Source organism: Marmota monax, unplaced genomic scaffold (assembly GCF_021218885.2).
Source record: "Marmota monax isolate L192 unplaced genomic scaffold, Marmota_monax_Labrador192_F-V1.1 WCK01_AAM20220418_F8-fsc00008, whole genome shotgun sequence".
In the NCBI taxonomy this organism is placed as follows: Eukaryota; Metazoa; Chordata; class Mammalia; order Rodentia; family Sciuridae; genus Marmota; species Marmota monax.
The window spans coordinates 27,060,117-27,079,916 of NW_026694432.1; the positions used below are offsets into that span (position 1 = coordinate 27,060,117).

The window sequence follows — 19,800 nt, forward strand, 5'->3', positions numbered from 1 at the left end:
AGGGGTCGGTGGGGGACTCGCCCTGGACGACCAGTGGGGAGCCGCGAGCCGTGTCTCCCAGGGACACAGAGGCGGGGAAGGCCGGGGCCTCGGGCTCCCAGCTGGTGAGCAGCAGCCCAGTGTCCCCGCCCCCACTCCCTCCTGGAGCAGCAAGGTGTGTGCTGCCACCGCCTCAATTATTTATCTGGTGCCGGCTGCCGTTTTCCGCTTGTCTCAGCAGCTCTGTCACGGGCCCCCGCTCAGCTGGGCTCCGCCACGGCCTGGGCCTGGGCAGGGAATCAACGCCCCGCGGCTCAGGCGAGGGCGGAGGGGCTGCTCCAGGGGCCGTGGGGGACAGGCAGAGGGTGGCTTCTGCAGGGATCTGCCCTCGGGCTGTGGGGACGGGGCCAGGGCACAGCAGGCTCCTCCAGGCACATCTGCACCCCACCTGGCTGAGGCCACCTCTGCCTGGCCAGTGGCCCGGGAACACATTCAGCCAGCGTTTATGGGGCGCCAGCTGTGTGCCAGGCACAGGCCACACAAGCTCCCTAAGGAGGAGGGCCTTCAGCCAGCACCAGGGACGGTTAGAGGATGACCCTGCGCCCACTAACTCTGGGACCTGAGGGGGATCAGCAGCAGGACTTACTCCCTTACTGCTGTGGGACCCGGCTCCTCCCCTGCCTTCCCCGCAGCCCAGGGCCCAGCTGCCTCAGGGTCTGAGCTTCTACCCCAACTTCCCAACACCCCGTCTGGGTGCAGGCCACGGCTCCGGGGCTCCCTCACGCACCCCTCTGCCCAGCCCCGCGCCTTCCATTTGACCTTTTGGAGCCACCAAGGTGCCTTCTACCCAGGGCCTTCAAACAGGGGTCGGTTTTGTCCCCCTTCCCTTCCAGGGACATTTGGCAAGTGCTGGACTTTGGGTCGTCACAACTGAGGAGGGGATTTTGGTCCTGGCATCCAGACGGCAGAGGCTGGGGACGCGGCGACCATGTTACAATACACAAGACTGCCATGGCGCCCGGGGCCAGAGCCCTGGGAAGCAGGCAGGATGGACGACGGTGTCCCCACTTTGAGGATGAAACCGGGGCCTGAAGGGCACAGGGACTGGGCCGAGGTCCCGTACTAGGTCCTTGGGAGGCCCTGGCTCCCGGGTCAGGCTCCCAGCCCATCCTGCAAGGTAAGTGCAGTGATATAATGCCCCAGGCCTGTGCCAGGCTCCGTGGGGGAACGGAGGGGGCTGGGGAGAAGATGGAGGAGGGAGGAGGGGGGAGGGAGGAGGCTGGAGGGGCTGGAGGACGAAGGAAGAGGGAGAGGATGGAGGAGGAGGAGGGAGGAGGATGGAGGAGCAGGGAGGAGGCTGGAGGGGCTGGAGGAGAAGGAGGAGGGAGAGGATGGAGGAGGAGGAGGGAGGAGGAGGGAGGAGCAGGGAGGAGGCTGGAGGGAGGAGGCTGGAGGGGCTGGAGGAGGGAGAGGAGGGAGGAGGAGGGAGGAGGAAGGAAGAGGATGGAGGAGGAGGGAGGAGGCTCGAGGGAGGAGGAGGGAGAGGATGGAGGATGGAGGAGGGAGGAGGAAGGAGGAGGAGGGAGAAGGAGGGAGGGGCTGGAGGATGGAGGAGGAGGGAGGAGGAAGGAGGAGGAGGAGGGAGGAGCAGGGAGGAGCAGGGAGGAGGCTGGAGGGGCTGGAGGAGGAGCTGAGGGGCAGGGTGGAGGCCCAGGTCTGCCATAAACTTGAGGCGCGGCCTGACTCCCGCCATCTCCCTTCAGGTGCGGCTTTTTCTATCTCCTCCTAAACGCACAGGCCTCACCGCCCCCATCTCAAATTTCACTCCATTTTTTTTATTACACAAAAGAGAAAAAATCTGTCGGTAAAACTGTCTCCTCGAATTTATCCCCGGGCCCGCGGGTTTTATTACTAGGAAAACACGCGCACCCCGCGCCGCGGACTCCCACACGGAGGGAGCAGGACTTGTCCCGCCGTAAATCCCGGTTCAGGCGGAGGGACAGGCGGAGGGACAGGCGCGGTTCAAGGACGAGCGGGTTTTCTTTCCATCTCGTTCTCTGGGGCCTCGTCTGGGACCAGAGGAGGAGCCCGCTCTAGGCCTTAGCCATGGAGGCCGAGGTGGCTCGCACAGGGGTGACAGGCTGGGGGCAGCACACGGGGTTCTGGCCACGGTCATCTCCCCTCCCCTGCCTCAAGGGAGGCCCCGGGAAAGGGAGGCCAGGCACTCTCAGGTGGCAGCCAGGGTCTTCTGTACCCTGCCGTAAGGGGTCCCGGGGGTGGGGGTCCCGGCTGTGGGCGGAGGGTGCCCTTTCACTCTGGACACTTCCCAGGTCCGAGAGGAAGTGGGGTGCAGACGCGGCCCCTGCCCACTAGGGGCCTGCAGGTGGGAGGCGCATGGTCACCGTCAGCTGAGGGAGCAGCCAGGAAGGCGGTGGCCGAAGCTTGGTGTTGGCCAAGCATCACCTGGTGATGTCGAGGATCCCTCTGGAGGGAGGGTCATCCAGGAGGACTTCCTGGGGGCGGCGGTGCTTCTCGGGCCCCTCAGTCCTAGGCCGGCTGCTCCCTGGGTCGGGGTTCTGAGCACGAAGCGAGACCCATTTCCTGCCCCCGCAGTCAACCTGGGTTCCTGTGCGTGGCTCTGCCCTGGGACAGCCACTTCACCTCGGCCACCTCGGGTCCTCATGTAGGATGGGGCTCGCGCAGCGTCCTCCTCGGCAGGCATGAGAGAGGGCAAGGGGCCTCTGCCCCACTGCTCCCTGGGCAGGCCGCTGGGCAGGCTGGCTCCTGCTGAGGTGCCAGGGGCAGCAGGAGGGCAGGAAATGAAAGAAGAGGCCGATAGAGAGAGGCCGAACAGAGAGGCCAGCAGGAGCCAGAGGCCACCTGCAAGGTGCTGGGAGAGAAAGCAGGACACAGGAACGCACTGTCCCCAAAGCTGTCCAGGGCAGGACAGGGGACACTCTGAGCGAGGGCCCAGAGTGGGGCCAGGTCAGGATGGAGAGTCAGCAAAGCCGATGAGGCAGAAGAGACACCGTTCTGCTGAGAGAGGACCAGGAGGGGACGCTCAGGAGGGGACGCCCAGGAGGGGACAGGCAGGTCGTCCCTGTCCCAGGGCTGCTTCAGAAACGATCTCGTTCACTCATTCAGGATATTTAACTGAACAGGGTCTTGAACGTGAGCCGCGAGGCAGGGGCTGCCTCCACCGTCCGCGGCTCCGACCCCCAGCTCAGCACCTGGGACGGCAGCCTGAGCCCTTACCGTCTGGGCCCCCAGACTGAAGAACAGGAGGGCCCTTGCGGCTTCACAAGGCAGAGTCACCGAGACAGAGCTGCGCCCACACCGCCGTCTACCTGGGGCGCTCTGACCAGCCGGGCGGTGGCCTAGGACGAGGCCTGCAGGGAGGCTCCAGAGGAGCCTGCGGTAGGCCCTTCTAGGGGTCCCGGCAGGACACTGTGCTGTACAGGAAAACGTCCCAATCACGCAGAGGAGGTGGCTTGACCAGACACGGATGCTGTTTGTGCCTGTGCAAAAAAATCCCCCCTAGCCAATAGTTGCCGGGACCAGGTCTCCATAATGGACCCGGGCCTCCATAATTTCACTGGATCCTCGAGACCGCGACTCCACGCGCTGTTGGCGCCTGGAAACGCACAGGGCTGTTGCGTAACTGAACTGGGAGCTGCGTCTCTTCACTCCCATTTTGCAGATGAAGAAACTAAGGCTGAGAAGCAAGTGAACTTCCCAAGCAGCAGCAGCGGCGGAGCTGCCCCTCAGCATGGGTTAGTGGGTGGACTGTGAGAGGCTTGTGGCCGTCACAGAACCCTAGATTCAGGTCCCAGCTCTGCCACTCAGCTTACTGCTGTGTGACCCTGGAGAGGTCTCTGGGCTTCAGTCTCTTCACCTGCAAAGTGGGAGCCTATCTGCAAGGTGCTTGAGTGAGAATTCAGCGCATAAGAGTGTGTGCACAGGCAGCCCAGTGTACTGCCCGGCACAGGGTCTAATAGCAGAGAAGGAGTGATAATTTGAAAGTCTCCTTTTATCCATGGGGGTTCAGTTCCAAGATCCCAATGGTGCCTGAGACCTCAGACAGTACTGAACCCTCTAGATATTGTGTTTCCCTATATATACTTTTGATAAAGTTGAATTGTAAATTAGGCATGGTATGAGATCAACAATGACAATAATAGAATGTATGAATTATAACAATGTAATTATACACACACACACACACACACACACACATATATATATATATATATATATATATATATATATATATATATATATGTTATAGGAATGTAATCTCTCCCTCTCTTTTTTGTGCATGCACATGGAAGTCCGTAACAACCTGATAACAAAGTTGGCCACTAACAGGAGGGTAATATATACAGTGTGGATACTTTGGACAAAAGAAAAATTCATGTCCCAGGCAGGATGGAATGGAAGGGTGTGAGATTTCATTACCCTATTCAGAATGGCAAAATATTTGAAATTTATGGATTATTTGTTTCTAGATTTTCCATGTGGTATTATCAGATTTTGGTTGACCATGGGTAACTGTGACCATAGAAAATGAAGTCTGAGTTGAGGGGAAGCTACTGCAGCTAGCCCTCAATCAGTGCTTATTGTACGCTAGGTATTGTTTGCAAACAGGAACTCGGTGACTATGTGACAAAGTATTCCATGCATATTTGCTATTATTAATTTTTACTTATGTCTAAAGTAGGGAGGTGGCCAGAGTGGGTAGCACATGCATAATCAGTGCTTAGGAAAGAGTGGCTCTTTTCCCTCCCGCTCTGACAGTGCCTCTGCTGTGAATTCCCCCATGACCCACGGCGGTGCTGTCTCCGAGAGGCAGGCAGCTGGGCTTGGCAAGGTTTCCCTGGGCCTCAGTTTCCCTAAAAGTCTCCTAAGGAAATCAGGGCAGGACAACCTCGGAACCCTTTCCAGCCAGCATGCCCACATGTTCTGGATCGTGAGCAGCAGCCCCAGCTGACCACGGCCTCTCACACCCCCAGGCCACCAGGCCTCGTCCCCGGGTGCACCTGTCCCCCACCTGTGAACCTGGCTGTGGTCAGGCCAATGGGCTTAGTCCAGCCATCTGCGTGAGAGGCCGCTGGCCTACTGGCCGCGTTTTAATTCAAGAAACAAATAAGTCTCCAACTTCAGCAGCCTCACCAACAGCCCCGGGTGCCATCATCCGAAAAAGGAAAAAATAAAAGTAAGGGGGAAAAATCACCTCCCTCCGCCCTCCCACCTCCTTCTCTTTGTGTTCCACAAAACCAATTACAGGTTGGAAATAGCTGTAATAAACTTGATATCCCACTTACGGGCCGATCCCGCGGCGGCTGGGAAGGTGAGAGGCTCGGGGTGGAGGCTGCTGTTGTTGCCGGAGCTGTTTAAATTGCCTCCTGCATTATCCCACCTCCTCTCCAGCTGGGAGGGAATTTGCTCTCTTGAAAACGGAGCAGCTGAGGTCTCCATGTCCAGGAGCCACAGGGAGGGTGTGCACGGAGGGTTTTAATGAACTGATTAGCTATGGAGGAGGAGAAGGTCCCTGGGATCTTGCCTCAGCTCAGTGCAGGTTCAAATCCCAGCACGGGCTGGTCACACTCCCTGGCTGTAAACGGGCGTTCCGGATCACTGCCCAACCAGGTGGCCGCAGGGAAGGTCATTAAGTGAGATAATGCAAGTGACGAATGTCAGCCCGAACACTGAGCTGAGCTTGGGAACAATCGGTTCTGCTGGGGGCTCTCCATTCCCTGGCTCTGGGTTTTCAGGCAGATCCCAGATCTTCTCTGACCCTCGGTTTCCTCATCTGGAAAATGAGGGCTGTTGGTTGAACTTATGTCTCAGAGTTAGAAACGCTGAGAGGAACAGAAATAGGCAGAAGCATCCTGTAAAACGGCAAAGGGGCGTGAACACTACTATTAAGCTTTGTTCCTACGCCATGGAAGGTGATGAGTATTTCTAGAAACTTCCATCATGCATGCAGCTGTCACCTAGAAGTCCCTTTCCTATCTCATTCAACCCTGTGTGTCCAGCATGAGGACTGGCACATAGTATGTCCTCAACGTACATTTGTGAAGTGGACACAGAGTCAGTCAAGGAAGGAGTGGACGTCTGATCCACCTACGTGGACCTGCCCTCAGCTCCGACGCTGGAAATTCTGCTGAGAAAACTGCCCCTGAGGCCCAGGACGGAGACCCCCGGATCAGCTAAGCCTCGGGAAGGGATCCCTGAGGTCCATCCCCAGCGCTGCAGCTTGGGGCACAGTGTGTCTGTGAGGTTGTCGGCTGGCGCCTGGGACAGCTGCAGACCCTGCAGATGGGGGACAGGGACCCGTCTCCCTGCAGTTTCTGAACCTGTACCCCCTGGCTCCTCTGGTCGGGCTGCAGCCCAAGAGCTGGGACCTGTTGTGCCCAGTGCTGTCCCCAACTTCCAGAGGCTCTGGTCCACGGTGGACTCTCTCCTTCTCATCTTCATGAGAAGGAACATGTTTTATAGGTGCAAAGACTGTCGCGAGGAGGGGGCCGCGTGCCGGCTGCCGGGGGGGGGGGCAGTGAAGAGGAGACTCGAACCTGGGCCTGACTCCAAAGTCCAGACGGAGGGGCCGGGCAGGAGGGCTGGGTGGGGGCCAGGACGGGGGAGGGCACGCTAGGCACAGGGACACCTGGGCAGGGGGACTCTGGGAGGAGGTGGAGAGGAAGCAGGGGACCTCGATGTGGCCACCCGATGGCCTGCCGTGTGGGGGAGGGGCACAGGACGCCTGGCCTTCTTGTTGCCATGGCGACCCAGGACCCCTCTCCCCTAACCCTCCCCGCCCACCCGCTGTCCACCCTGAAGCGGCTCTTTCAGCTCCTAGGCCTGGGAGCTGGGCCAGAGGTGTGGCCAGGGACGTGGTGGACAGGGAGAAGGGGACACCAGATTCCCGAGGACAAGAGGGAGGGGGAAGTCCTCGAGTCAGGTGTCACTCACTCTTGGTGGCCGGGCCCACCCTGCTGCGTCTCCCTGTTCCTGGCAGGGCGGGGCGGGGTGACTGGCCCTCCCCGCGTGGGGACCCGGGTTGACAGAGACAGCTGGCATCATAAATTGCCTTGTCTCATCTGGTTACCGTGACGGCAGACGCAGCTCGGGGACGGGCCCGGGGGCAGGCAGAGTGGCAGGCAGAGGGGCGGCCGAGGCTTCCTCCTGGACCCGGCACCGTGTGTGGGCAGGGGCATGAGCAGGGGCGCCACTGGTGTGACCAGTGTGTATGTGGGGGGCAGTTCCTGTAGGTGAGCACGCGCGTGAGCAGCAAGCCTGTGTGTGTGCGTGTGCGTGTGCCTGTGTGTGTGTGCGTGTGCGTGTGCCTGTGTGTGTGTGCGTGTGTGTGTGCAGCCTGTGTGTGTGCGTGTGCGTGTGCCTGTGTGTGTGTGCGTGTGCCTGTGTGTGTGTGCGTGTGCGTGTGTGTGTGCCTGTGTGTGTGTGCGTGTGTGTGTGCAGCCTGTGTGTGTGCGTGTGCGTGTGCCTGTGTGTGTGTGCGTGTGCTTGTGTGTGTGTGCCTGTGTGTGTGTGTGTGTGCCTGTGTGTGTGTGCGTGTGTGTGTGCAGCCTGTGTGTGTGCGTGTGCGTGTGCCTGTGTGTGTGTGCGTGTGCGTGTGCCTGTGTGTGTGTGCGTGTGCCTGTGTGTGTGTGCGTGTGCGTGTGCCTGTGTGCGTGTGCTTGTGCGTGTGCCTGTGTGTGTGTGCGTGTGCCTGTGTGTGTGTGCGTGTGCGTGTGCCTGTGTGTGTGTGCGTGTGCGTGTGCCTGTGTGCGTGTGCTTGTGCGTGTGCCTGTGTGTGTGTGCGTGTGCCTGTGTGTGTGTGCGTGTGCGTGTGCCTGTGTGCGTGTGCTTGTGCGTGTGCCTGTGTGTGTGTGCGTGTGCCTGTGTGTGTGTGCGTGTGCGTGTGCGTGTGCGTGTGCCTGTGTGCGTGTGCGTGTGCGTGTGCCTGTGTGTGTGTGCGTGTATGTGTGTGTGAGGCCGGTCCCGATGGGGACGTCCAGGTGCAGCCAAGACCCAGGGTTCACTGGGCTCCTAACCAGGTGCGCCCACAGCGCTGCCCACCTAGCACCTGCGCCCGCAGCTGCAAGGCCGGTGGGAGGTCAGCAGGCGGGAGGGGAGGGCAGGCCTGGGTCCCAAGCTGGTCTCTCAGGGAGGGAGCAGCAGCCGGCGAGCCCGGCCCCTCGCCATTCCACCAACTAGACACAAAAGCCACAGCGGTGACCCAGCCGCCCGAGTTCCCCACATCCCACCAGCCACGGCCGGGACGCCCTGAGACCTCCCCGCTGCAGGGCCAGCCGGCAAGAAGCAGGAAGGACCTGCAGCCGCTTAAACTCCAGCGCGCAGTGCGATCGCCAGGGCAGCGGTGGGGGGAGGGGTGTGACCATGTCCACTTCCCCAGGAGCCCACTCCAGAGGCTCAGGTTCCCCGAGTCCTGGGTGGAACCTAGATCTGCATTTTTAACAAGAACCAGAGCCTTGCGGGGGGAGGAGGGCCAGGAGGGGAGGCCGGGGGAGGAGGCCGGGACGGGAGGCCGGGAGGGGAGGCCAGGCTTCCTCTATCCCTGACGGGGCTGCTCCCCGGGCAGCGCTCAGGAGGGGCCTGGAGCAAGTGCTGGGGTCCGAAGCCCCTGCCTCCCGCTGCACAATGCCAGCTTGGCTGAGGCTATTGGGACAATTATTGAGGGGAGATGGGGCCACTAAAGGTGTCAAGCCGGGGAGCGCCCCGCGCTGGTAAAATCCCCCTGAGCTGGGCCTGGGGGGCAGACCTGTAATCCCAGAGATTTGGGGGGTTGGGACAGGAGAGTCCCAAGCCTGAGGCCATCCTGAGACCCGGTCTCAGTCTAAAGTACAGAGGGCTGGGCTGCGCTGGGTGTGGACTGACAGACAGACAGACACACAAACCCTGGCCGCAGTGAGCCCGGTAGATCTAGGGACGAGACTGCCCGGGTTTGGAAAGAGGCTTTGGGGACAGAGAGGAGAGGCCATTTTGCTGGACCCACTTCCAGGGTTCTGAACTTGATTTTTGGAACGCATGAACCGGCGGCCAGGTGCGGGGCGAGGCCTGCTGACCCCATCTGACCCCCGCGTCTGTGTGCAAGACTCCGGCTCAAATCGCCTACCTGTGACACCGCCTACCATGTCCCTCCACGGTCACATGTGACACTCAGGCCCATGCCCCCCACCAGTGAGCACACCTGTGTGGACAGGTTGCGTCTAGCAAAGGCTCAGCGTGGGGACAGTTGCCCAGCTAGTGCCAATCTGGCTGACCCTTGCAGTCAGGAGGGGCTGCCAGCCCTGGGAGGGATCTGCCGTGCCAGTCTGCCTGGCACCGCGTAGAGCAGGTGCTGCAGACAGCTGGGCCCGCGCCAGTGGGTTGGCCGCAGGGAGAGCCACCAACCGTCCGCCGGCCCACCTGCTGACCGAGGGCGGCTGCGGCCTGAACCCTGGCGCATGGCAGGTCCCCTCTGTACCTAACACCCGGCACACATCACCGCCCACGGCCCAGCCTCGGGGCTTGGCTGTCGGTCCATCTGCCAGCCACTCCTGGGCCTGAACACTCTCCCGGGAGCCCCAGCCGCTTGCTAGAGAGGAAGACCCTCTGCTCAGCCACCAACCGGCTGAGGGGCTGGGACAGTCACTCTCTCTGGGCCTCGGTTTCCTCGTCGGTGACGAGGGGTGAGGGTGGCCCATGTCTGAGTTCCTCAGCTGCTTGCCAGAGGGGGAGGTTGTGGCCACAGGCGACCCCGGGTGGCAGAGTTCTGCGCTCAGCGGTCACTGCTGGAACTGCAGGCTCTGTGAACTCAGCGACCTTCAGTGAGGACTTGTCGCGGCCCTACTACGTGCTGGAAGCTGTTTTAGGAGCAAGGATACAGACGGGAGCTGGACCAAGTCCCTGTCCTCCTGGGGCCCACCGTCTAGAGGGAGGAGGCCGATAACACATCAACTCAGGAGGATGGAGGGACTGCTCCAGGGGAGAGGGCGGTGCGGACGACGCAAATGGAATGACAGACGCGGAGTGCGCTGCGTCGGAGGCCACGGAGGCCACGGAGGCCGAACCCACGTGCGCAGGCAGGGACGGGCCTGCTCAGGGGAACCCAGCTCTCCCCTCCTTCCTCTGGCTCCTCTCGATTCCCTTGTGATGGCCCCGGCCTCTCGTTGGGCCCTGGGGCTGCCCGGCGTGGAGCCCTCTGCATCCTGCAGATGGGGATCCCGAGACTCGGCTTCCCCAGCTTCATGGTCTACTCCCACAACATTTGATTCTCAACTCGTTTTGTGTGTGGGGGGAGGTACCGGGATTGAACTCAGGGCACTCGGCCACCGAGCCACACCCCCAGCCCTAGTGTATTTTATTTAGAGACAGGGTCTCGCTGAGCTGCTTAGGGCCTCGCTAAATTGCTGAGGCTGCCTTTGAACTCTCGATCCTCCTGCCTCAGCCTCCCGAGCTGCTGGGATGACAGGTGTGGGCCACTGCGCCCGGCTGACTTTGAACATTTTTAAAAATACAGAAAAGGGTTAAGAATTTTAAAGCCGGTTCCTCTGTACCGACTACCTGGCTTCTACGATAGAACCTGACCACGTCTGCTTCCCTGCACATTTCTCCCGACACTTCCGTCCCATCTTGCTGGGGCTCAAGCCCAGGCCTCCCGCAGGTGGGGCCAGGCTCCCCCTCCGAGAAGCTCCAGCCTGCGCTTCCCTGGCCTCCTTCAGCCCTGCTCTTGGATCCACGGCACAGTGAGCTCCAGCCGTGGGCCCTTCCTCTCGGTCTCCTGGTGCACGTGGTGACGTAGAGGTCGACATCGATTTGCAAGGCTTTTTCTTGAGGTAAAATTTACGCACACTGAACTGCACACTCTCACATGCCCCCTGCTCGGGGTTTTGAGTTTTGACAAATGTGTTCACCAGTGTGACCCAAACTCCCCTCAGAGCACAGCCACCCCTCCAGAAAACTCCCCTGCCCCTTGCTGTCCCTTGTGGCCCCCAGAAGCCACCATTAATCTGATTTTTTTTCCCCTCACCATTTTCCTCTGCTAGAATTTTCTATAAATGGAGTCGTATAATTCGTAGTTTAAGTGAAGGCTCTTTTGTTCCAGCAGAATCTTCTAGAGATCCACCGGCTGTGTGTACCCCTAGCTATTCCTTTTCACAGCTGCGTGGTATTCCACTGTAAGGAGAAACCATCCTTTGTTCGGCCACCCTTTTGTTAACAGGCACCTGGGCACTTCCCAGTTTGGCTCCACCACATACAGCTTCTGAGCATATTCTCATACGTGATTTAAAAAAAGAAAAGGACACATCTTCTCTTCCTTTCGCAGCTGCTCTATTTGACAGAGTCAGTTTGGTTTGACGGAGGTTTCCCGGAGGACGGCCCTGTGCCAGTGCTACGCTGGGTGTGGCCTGGGTAACTGGGGCTTTGGGCCTCCCGGAGTGCACAGGAGAGCTGCGCTCCGTCCTGACGGGAGGGACCACACGCCCTGTGCATGTCACCAAATTCCATGGCCCTAGGAGACTCAGGAGACTTTTCAGAGAAAGCGGCTGAGGTCAGCGTGAGGGAGCCACCTTCCAAGACAAGCAGCCAGGCCTCCGACTCAGGGAGCCTCGAGCCCCTGAGCCTCCTCTGTCCTGCATGACGCACACAGCAGCCTCCCCGGACACTGGACATGTGAGCAAGCCACAGGGCCACGCGGAGACAAGGACACGGCGCCTGGTCCCCCGGCCAGGCTCCCTCCCTACATCTGGGGGACCTTCGGAAGCAGCCGGCAGGTTTGTCAGACCAACGCTTCCTTCCAAACTCGGCCTGGGACGTCGGAGTCCTACAGAAGCCTGACGGTCTGCGTGCTCCAGTGACCTCATGCAGCCCTGAGACTGGCCGCCCCGATCCCCGTCCCCAGGCCCCCGTGGGAGCGGCAGAGGGCATGGGGGGACAGGTGTTGACGTGGGGAGTTGACAGAGTTCAAGGTCATCTCCTAAGGCACAAAGCCCCAGTGTAGACGAGATCAGCACAGTCTACAGGGCGAGTTGGACCCTGGACCGCAGTTTCGTGACCCAGCTCTCGGCAAATGAGGACGAGGTGGCGCTCGGCAAGATGGCTCCATGTCCTTCCACATCCCCACACTTTCTGGGACGGCTCTGACCCGCGGAGTCTGCAGCAGCGGCAGGAGGGCCATGTCCAGGCTCAAGTCCTAGAGCTGGTGGCTGCTGCGTCCTGTCTGGGGACAGGTAGCCGCCAGCCCAGGAGCCCAGCTCGGCTGGAGGGCAGCGGGGAGGGAGGGGACCTTGCTGAGCCAGCCGTCCAGCTCTGCCTGCACCGGGGAGGCTGTGCTGACCCCTGCAGACCAGACCAGCTGCCCACGGAGTGTGACCCAGTGACCCCACGGACACCAGGAGGAGACTGGAAGAGCCCCGCCGAGCAGTGTCCCCCCTGGGCCGGGAGGGGCGCCATCCTGGCCTGCACCTGCGCTAGAGTGACTTTCCTGTGACGGTTTCAGATCCCCATTTGCTAAGAGCCACTGGGTTGCTGGAGGAGGCCACCTTGGGCAGGGTCCAGAGGGACTCGGGTGGCCCAGGCAGAGATGGCCAATAAGGAGGTGTCCGTGTCAGGACTGGGTACAGAGGTGTGGGCAGGGCCACGTCCCCTGCCCCCCGGGGCCTGGAGAGGACCAGGGAGAGCATCCATGACTCCTGTGAGCAAAGGGCAGGGGCAGAGAGGGGCAGGTTTCCCTGGGAGCCTGGGCAAAGGGACCCGGTGGGACCCTTGACCCCACCTCCACCTGGCCTCCCTGTCCTGCAGGCACCACCATAGGCCAAACCCAGCTGGAAGGCAGCAGCAAGCTGTCCCAGAGGCCCGTGTGTAGAGGCTCGGTCCTCAGGGAGGCGCTGCTGGGAGGTGGGGGAGCCTTTAAGGGGCGGGGCCTATGGGGAGGTCTCCAGGTCACTGAGAGCCTAGGCTGCCTGAAAGGGGACTGCCGGACCCCAGCCCCTCCTCTTTTTCTCTCTGGCTCCGCCCCCACCACAAGGAGAGTGGCCCTGTCCACCTGCTCCCGCCACGCGGTGCTGCCCCAGCAGAGGCAGAAAAGCCACAAGGCAACCATCAGGGACTGGAACCGGCAGCTGTGAGCCCAAGTAAACCTCTTCTCTTTATACGTTGATTCTCTCGGGTGATTTGTTATAGTAACGGGAATGTAACTCATTGCCCAGCGAGGCCAAGGGTCCAGGTCAGCCTTGGGCATCAAGAAGGATGAGACGGTGAGAGTGGGTCTGGAGGGTCAAGGGAAGATGTCAACAGAAGGACAGATGGCACCGACTGTCCAGGAATCCAAGGGGCCGGGGTCGAGTGGCTCCCTAACCCTGGAACATTCCAGGAGACCCCGTTCCTCATCTGGTTGTTCCAGAGCTGGGCAGAGTGGGCTTCTGCCCCCTGGGGCTCCCTCTGGGAAGGTGGACGAGCGTGGGGAAGGCGCGTCATCAGAGAGGCTCCCACGGAACTGTCACGCGCTCCCATGGCTGGCTCATGAGCACCAGTAGCAAGCTCACTGTGGGGAGAGCGGGCCCCTGGGTCTCCTCACAGCCAGCCCCTGTGAATGGGGACAGGAGCGGAGGGGGGACGCCACTCTCCACCCCTCCACCCACCCCCGGGGGGCTTCCGTGGCCCGAGGCCCTCCTGGGAGTCTCAGAGCAGATTCTGCGCTGCGCTGTGGAAATCTGAGGTCTGTGGTCATGTTCGCAGGAGGCCTCTCCATTTTGCACTGGCCACAGAAATCGGGTGGCCACCCTAATTTCAAGCAAGGGAGAGTCCCCCGGGCCTTTCCTTGACCTGACTCCCTTGTGCGGGTCGGGGGTCAGCACACCTTCTCAGTTCGGCCGCTACGGCCTGAAACAGCTGCAGGAGACCCACGGATGAGTGGCCGTGGCTGTGGCCCCAGGAAACCACTCACAGGAGCAGACGGTGGGCCGGCTTGGGCCGGGGGCCACAGCGGGTCGACCCTGGCCTAGGTGAGCAGGCCCCTCCTCCTGTCTGCTGGCCCGTCCTGGCTCCGTCATTGTGACTCAGCTCAAAGGCCGTCCTTCCATCTCTGGAAGTCCCCCTCTCTGCCGGAACCAAGAGGTGAGATTCGTGCTGAGCCCAGAGGTTGTCAAGGTGAGCAAGCAGGAGCGGTTGCAGCCTTTCTGGGGCTTTGTGGTAAATACCTTGAGAGTACCAGGCTGTGAGCTGCAGGGGGGCAAGGACGGGGACTCTTTTGTTCCACAGTGTCTATCTTCAGTCCTGGCATGATCACGTGGTGAGGACATGACCAACCCACCTCCAAATGCATGGCCTACAATGCTTTTCTACAAGTTGGGCTATTTGAATCCCTGAATCATCTTTGAGGTAGACCAGAGATGCTCAGCAACTTGCCCTACGACACACAGCAACAGTCGAGTGGTAGGGCCAGGTCCATGTCAGCCATACCCAGTCGTTAGATGTAGGCCCTGAGTTCCTAACAGAGCCTGGGGCAGGAGGGTGACACAGGAGCTCCTGTCTTGGGTCCCATTGCCCGCCTGGTCCGCAGGAGGGCTGGTTTATTTACTCTGGGGGATGGAGAATTGAAGAGTCTAGGTAGCTGTCCAGTAACAATCACCCGTATATTAAAAACAAGAAATCTTTGCCTGGCACAGAAGGAGAACTTGGTATTATTACAACCAAAAAAAAAAAAAATCCCGTTTGCTTTTCATTACGGATCTGGTTGTGTTTTGTTCTCTCGTCCCCCGAGAACGCGGGCTTCGTGGGCAAAATTATTAAAAAAGAAAAACAAGGGCAAGACAATGGGAGGCCCGAGGCGTCTGGAGCAGACCCTGGAGCTCGGCCAGTGGCTGCGCCGACTCCCTCCAGCCCAGAGCCTCCTCATCTGTGTGACGGGGACACGGCGGCTCCTTCCAGGGTGGAGGCAGGGATGATCACAGGGCGGGTGACCTCCCAGGGAGACCCAGCCTGCACCCGTAGGCTGGTGCCCGGAGAAGCGGTGGTCACTGAAGAACCAGGGGGCAGATGGCGGGGGACACGCAGGGGTGGAAGGCGTCACTAGGACCCAAGCCAGAAGACGGTGCTGTCCCGGGGGAGCCACGCGGAGGTCGGAGCGGCTGCCGAGGCCCTGAGAGGGACAGGGCTTGCTGTGTTCAGGAAGAGAGAGGAGAACGGAGGGCGAGGAGGGGCGGGCAAGGGGGGAACCGATGGGCCTCGGTTCAGAGAGCCCCGGGGATCAGATCACGTAGGGTCTGAAGGCTGCCGCAAGGAGGCTGGATTTCACTCTGCGAGGAAGGAAAGGTAGTGGAGGGTTAAAGAGGAGACACCTGGTTTCTGCGTTTCAAAGATCCCTCCGGCTGTGGGTCGGGGAAGAGCTCCCTGGTCAGGGGCTCTGCCACTCTGGAGGAGGACAGGGGCTGCCTCCTGGGTGTGAGGGGACAGGGGCGGAGGCCCCCGGCCGTTCCTCGTGCGCTTTCCTTGTTCCTCCCGCCCGCCCCACCAGGTGAGGGACCGAGTGGACAACGTTCCGGAGGATTTGCGGACTTCGTGGCAGCTTTGAGCGAAGATGCCTCTTCTGTCCAGGGGCTCGGACTGGCAGCCAAGAGCCCCAGTGGGCAGGGGGCCCTGGCAAGAGCAAGGGGGCTGCTCGCCCACCTGGAGACCCGCTTCTTCCCATTGCTCATCCCAAAGCCAGGAAACCCACCCCACGCAGGTAGCCATGGTGCCAGGGACCGCGGCCACTCTCCCCCCTTACTAGACCCAGGCCTGCGCCCCCACACCTGCCCACCTCCTCTGAACTGTGGCCCAGTCCCATCTTGCCATGAGAAGTGAAGTCAAGGTCCCACGGCCACAGGGGGCAGACTGGGCTCGGGGCCAGGCTGTGACCGGCCACACAGCCCAGCCGTGGGGACGTCATCTCTTCTTCCAGCCCCCAGTCTCCCGAGACACCCTCCCCCACCCCAGGTCCCCCTGAGGGCAGCCAGGACACCCCCCATCTCCTTGGCACGTGTCCACAGTCCCAGGGGGACAGAGTCATCTCCAGGCACTTGGGAGAGGCCACCGCCCTGGGAAGCCGCCAGGGAGACGGGAGCCTACGACGGAGCCGGGTTGCGTCTGCCGTGCGGCTGAGCGGGACGGGCCTCCTGTGCTGTTGGCTGCCCGTCCTCTGCCTCCCTGGGAGACAGGAGGTAGGAGGAGTCACGACATCTGTGCTTGGGCCTTGGGAGGTGGTCAGAGGGAGAAGGGACTTTCTCCCTCAGGTGAATGACAACCAGGTCTTCTTGGGCCCCCAGGGGCTGCCGGGTGCCGGATTTCCAGATTCACATCTCGAGCGTCTGCAGGGAGCCGGGTGCAGTGGCCACCCAAGTGCAGACCTGGACGGGGGACTTCAGTGCTGGAGCTGGAGAAGCCTGGGACAGCTGACAGGAGTGGGTCACCCTGGTTCTGTGTCCCCCGTGGAGCACAGAGAATATTAATAGGTTGAAGTTACGTGGTGACAGGTCCTCGGGGTCAAGGCAGCCCCCGCAGAGGCTCGCCAGCCATGAACGCCACCTCTGTCTCCGACTCTGTGGGGACAGGGCCACCTCTCTGTGCCCAGCTGGGCTGTGGGGACACCCTCTCTCCACAGTTCAGGCCAAGAGGATAAACCTTTTGAAATCTCCGCTGGACCCTCCAGTGGCCGGGCATCTGGAGGACAGGAAGTGCTGTCCTGGCGTGCTGCAGGGTGGCCCGCATTGTGTCCCCATGGTCAGAAATCCAGGTCCAGGGGGACCAAGTGGCCACAGGGGAGCCATCAGCTGGCTCCTCGTCTGTGCCACCCTGTGCTGATGCCCCCAGAGGGTCCCCTCAGGCGCCCACAGCGGGGAGAAGAGGAAGAAGAAGGGCCAGGTGCCAGGCGTGGGCAGAACCCAGGTGGGCACCGGCCGTCGGGGACCCCCTCCGCCCACTTTCCTAGAATTTCTGGGGCTTGGGAAGGACACAAGCCTGTCCTCGTGGGGGACAGGGTCTGGGTGGCCTCTCCCTGGTTTAAATTGATGTCTGCAAAGGAGCCGCTCCCTGAGCTCTGGGTGAGGGAGGGACGGCCGGGCACTGCCAGGCGGGTGGGGTCTTTTAATTCTGTTCCCCGAAGGGCTGGTGGTCAGCCACAGGAAGGACCGGAGCACACAGCGGGGGACAAGCCCCCCGCGGCCAGCGGAAGTCGGAAAGCTCCACCTGGCTCTGCCGGAAGCCGGGTCCTGGGGGAGGGTGGTGGCTTGTGGGTAGGGGGGACAGTGCAGGGTGACACAAGGCGGCTCCCTGCAGAGGGTGTGTGGCCGATTCAGAGAGCAGGGGGGACACCTCTGAAATGCTGGAAACGCAACTCCCGAGAGGGAGGAGGCGCTCCCAGAGCCACGCAGCAAGGTCCACTGTGCCCTGGTGGCTGACCCTGTCTGTCTGAAGTCCCTGTCATTGCCCAGGGTCCTGGGGCTGAGGGAAGCCCGGGGTTGCAGTGGGAGGCAAGGGGAGTGACAGTGGGGGGGTGACCTCAGACCTAGGAGAGAGGGCAGCTGCCCTCCCAGAGCCAGTGACCCGGGGGCCAGCAGAGAAGCGGTGGCTTCCCTGTGGGGTGGCCTGTGCCGTGGGCCAGGACACCTGGTCTCAGGGTTTGAACACGGAGCCCGCTCCCTGTGCCCTTCGCAGATCTGCCCGGCCACCTGTCCAGGGAAGGGGCCGGGACCGTTCCTCCGAGAGATTGAAACGGATTCTTTTCTCCACCCGAGACAGGACAGATGGGACTCCTCCGCCGGTGCAGGGAGGCGGGAGGCCCGGCCTTCATCCCTGCACCCAACGCACTCGATCAAGCACCTCCCTCATGCCAGGCACAGTGCTGGGTGCTGGGGACAGTCACGGGCACCTAGCCTGGGGGGCTGGTGAAGGCAGCACGTGTTTCTCTAAGCGCCGGGAAGTGGCTATTTGAAGCGTCGCGAGCCACACGGTGTCGGCTGCAGCCCTGGGTCTGCTCTGCGAGTTCCCACACAGCCTGCGGACACGGGCGTGGCCCGCGGGCTGCGGTCCATCTGTTCTCGAGGGTCCAGGCCGGATCCACAGTGTTCCCAACTTTAAAGAGGGAGCCAGGCGAGGTCCGAGGAGCCGGTGGGGGAGGTGGTTTTCACAGGGCTCAGCCTCCCTCCCAGGACTCCCCCTTTCTCCAGGCTTCCCGAGGACCTGAGGTCTCCTTCCCGAGGTCTCCAAACCCTTTCCCTCTCTCCAAGCCCCGGAGGGCTGCTGTGGAGAGAGGGAGGGCGAGGGAATCCAGACTCTTCCCAGAGAGGAGGCCTAAGCAGGAGGCCAGGGGAGAGTCCTAGGAGACTCCACCGCAGACCAGGGACCTGGACGGCCAGCTCCCACACCCTGTCCCTCTGACGGCCTGGCCCCCGCCTTCTAACCCTGGGCTGGCTGGGAGCTTCCTCCGCTTCCCGCGGAGCCTCCCCGCCCAGGATGCCCGCCGGCGGACTGCCCATCAGGTCTTTGAGGTGTCTCCTCAAATCCTCTGGCCCTCGGGGGACAGTGGCAGAAGCCACTGTCTTTTCTGATTATGTCTCCGTCTTTCCTCAGCCCTGAGACCACCCACTCCTTTTACAGCGAGGTCACCGCCTGCCCCGCAGACCGGGCGCTCTCTGTGCAGGAATTACAGCCTCTACAGCCTCCGCTCCCTGGGGTGGAGGCTGAGCCTCTGTCACCAGGGGGGCCTCTCCCAGGACAGGAATCATCTCTCCTGTCCCCATCTGTCTGGGGACTTCTGAGGCACAACCTGCTGTCCCCACTGGCGGTGTTTCCCCAGCAGAGTGGGGATCCCTAGGAGGCAGAGTCCATGGCAACGGGAGTCACAGGGCCCCTCCTCTCTCGGGGGACACAAGACTGTGCCAGTCCATGTCCCCAAAGGTCCCTGTGTGGTGCAGTTGGGGCATGTTGCAGAGTGGCCTCAAGTTCAGGGTCTCTCACTAAAGGGCACCTCCTCTTTCCTGCTGATCCTGGGGATGGCCTTGGGGTCCACTCTGGCCAACAGAAAGAGGTGACAACGCACCCGTCCTGCAGCGAGGCCGCAGGGGAACTGCTCGTGTCCACAGGCCTCTGCCATGGCCACGGGAACCTGTCGGACCAGCCTGTGGGAGCCAAGGGACACCTGGGTCAGGGCTGAGTCGTCCCTGTTGTCCCAGCAAGGACAGCCCGGGGCTGCCAACCCCGCCAATGGGGAGTGAGCCCAGCTGCCTAGCTCATCCCCCAGATGTGTGAGCAAAAGTGCTTATTGTTGCACGCCTCCGGCCCCGTGATCATTTGTGGCACTGCGTTACCATGGCAACAGATACTGATAACCATGCGGCCAAGAATCAGAGCTCTGAGTGCAGTTGGGGTCAGCTCTTTGCTCCACCGCACACCGGCTGTGTGACCTGGAAGGAGTTGCCGAGCCTCTCTGAGCTTGCCTTCTCATGTGTCCCGTGAGAATGACAACGGACATCATCTCACAGGGTGTTGTCAGGATCGACGACTTTGCAGAAAGTGCTTAGGGCAGAGCCGGCCACCCAGCAAGTGGTCAATAAATATTGACTCATGGTAATGTCGCTATCCCAAAGTCCTCGAGGAGAAATCTTGGGTCATTTCCATCTTCTCCGCACTCTGACAGGAAGGGACTTCCCCAACTCCATCTCCGTCACCCTTAATGGATCCCATCAAATCCCTGAAAACTTCCCCTCCACCATGTTCCAGTCTCCCTGGCTCAGAAGAAAAAGTGCTGCAGAGAACAGCGGCCAGGACCCGGGTCCTGCCACA

General features: G+C 61.3%; 1 protein-coding gene across 2 annotated transcripts in view; it reads right to left on the bottom strand.

Moving 5' to 3' along the window:
- Positions 1-19,800, bottom strand: part of Igsf21 (immunoglobin superfamily member 21) — a 180,155-nt gene that overhangs the window by 63,739 nt on the left and 96,616 nt on the right. The window lies entirely within an intron of this gene.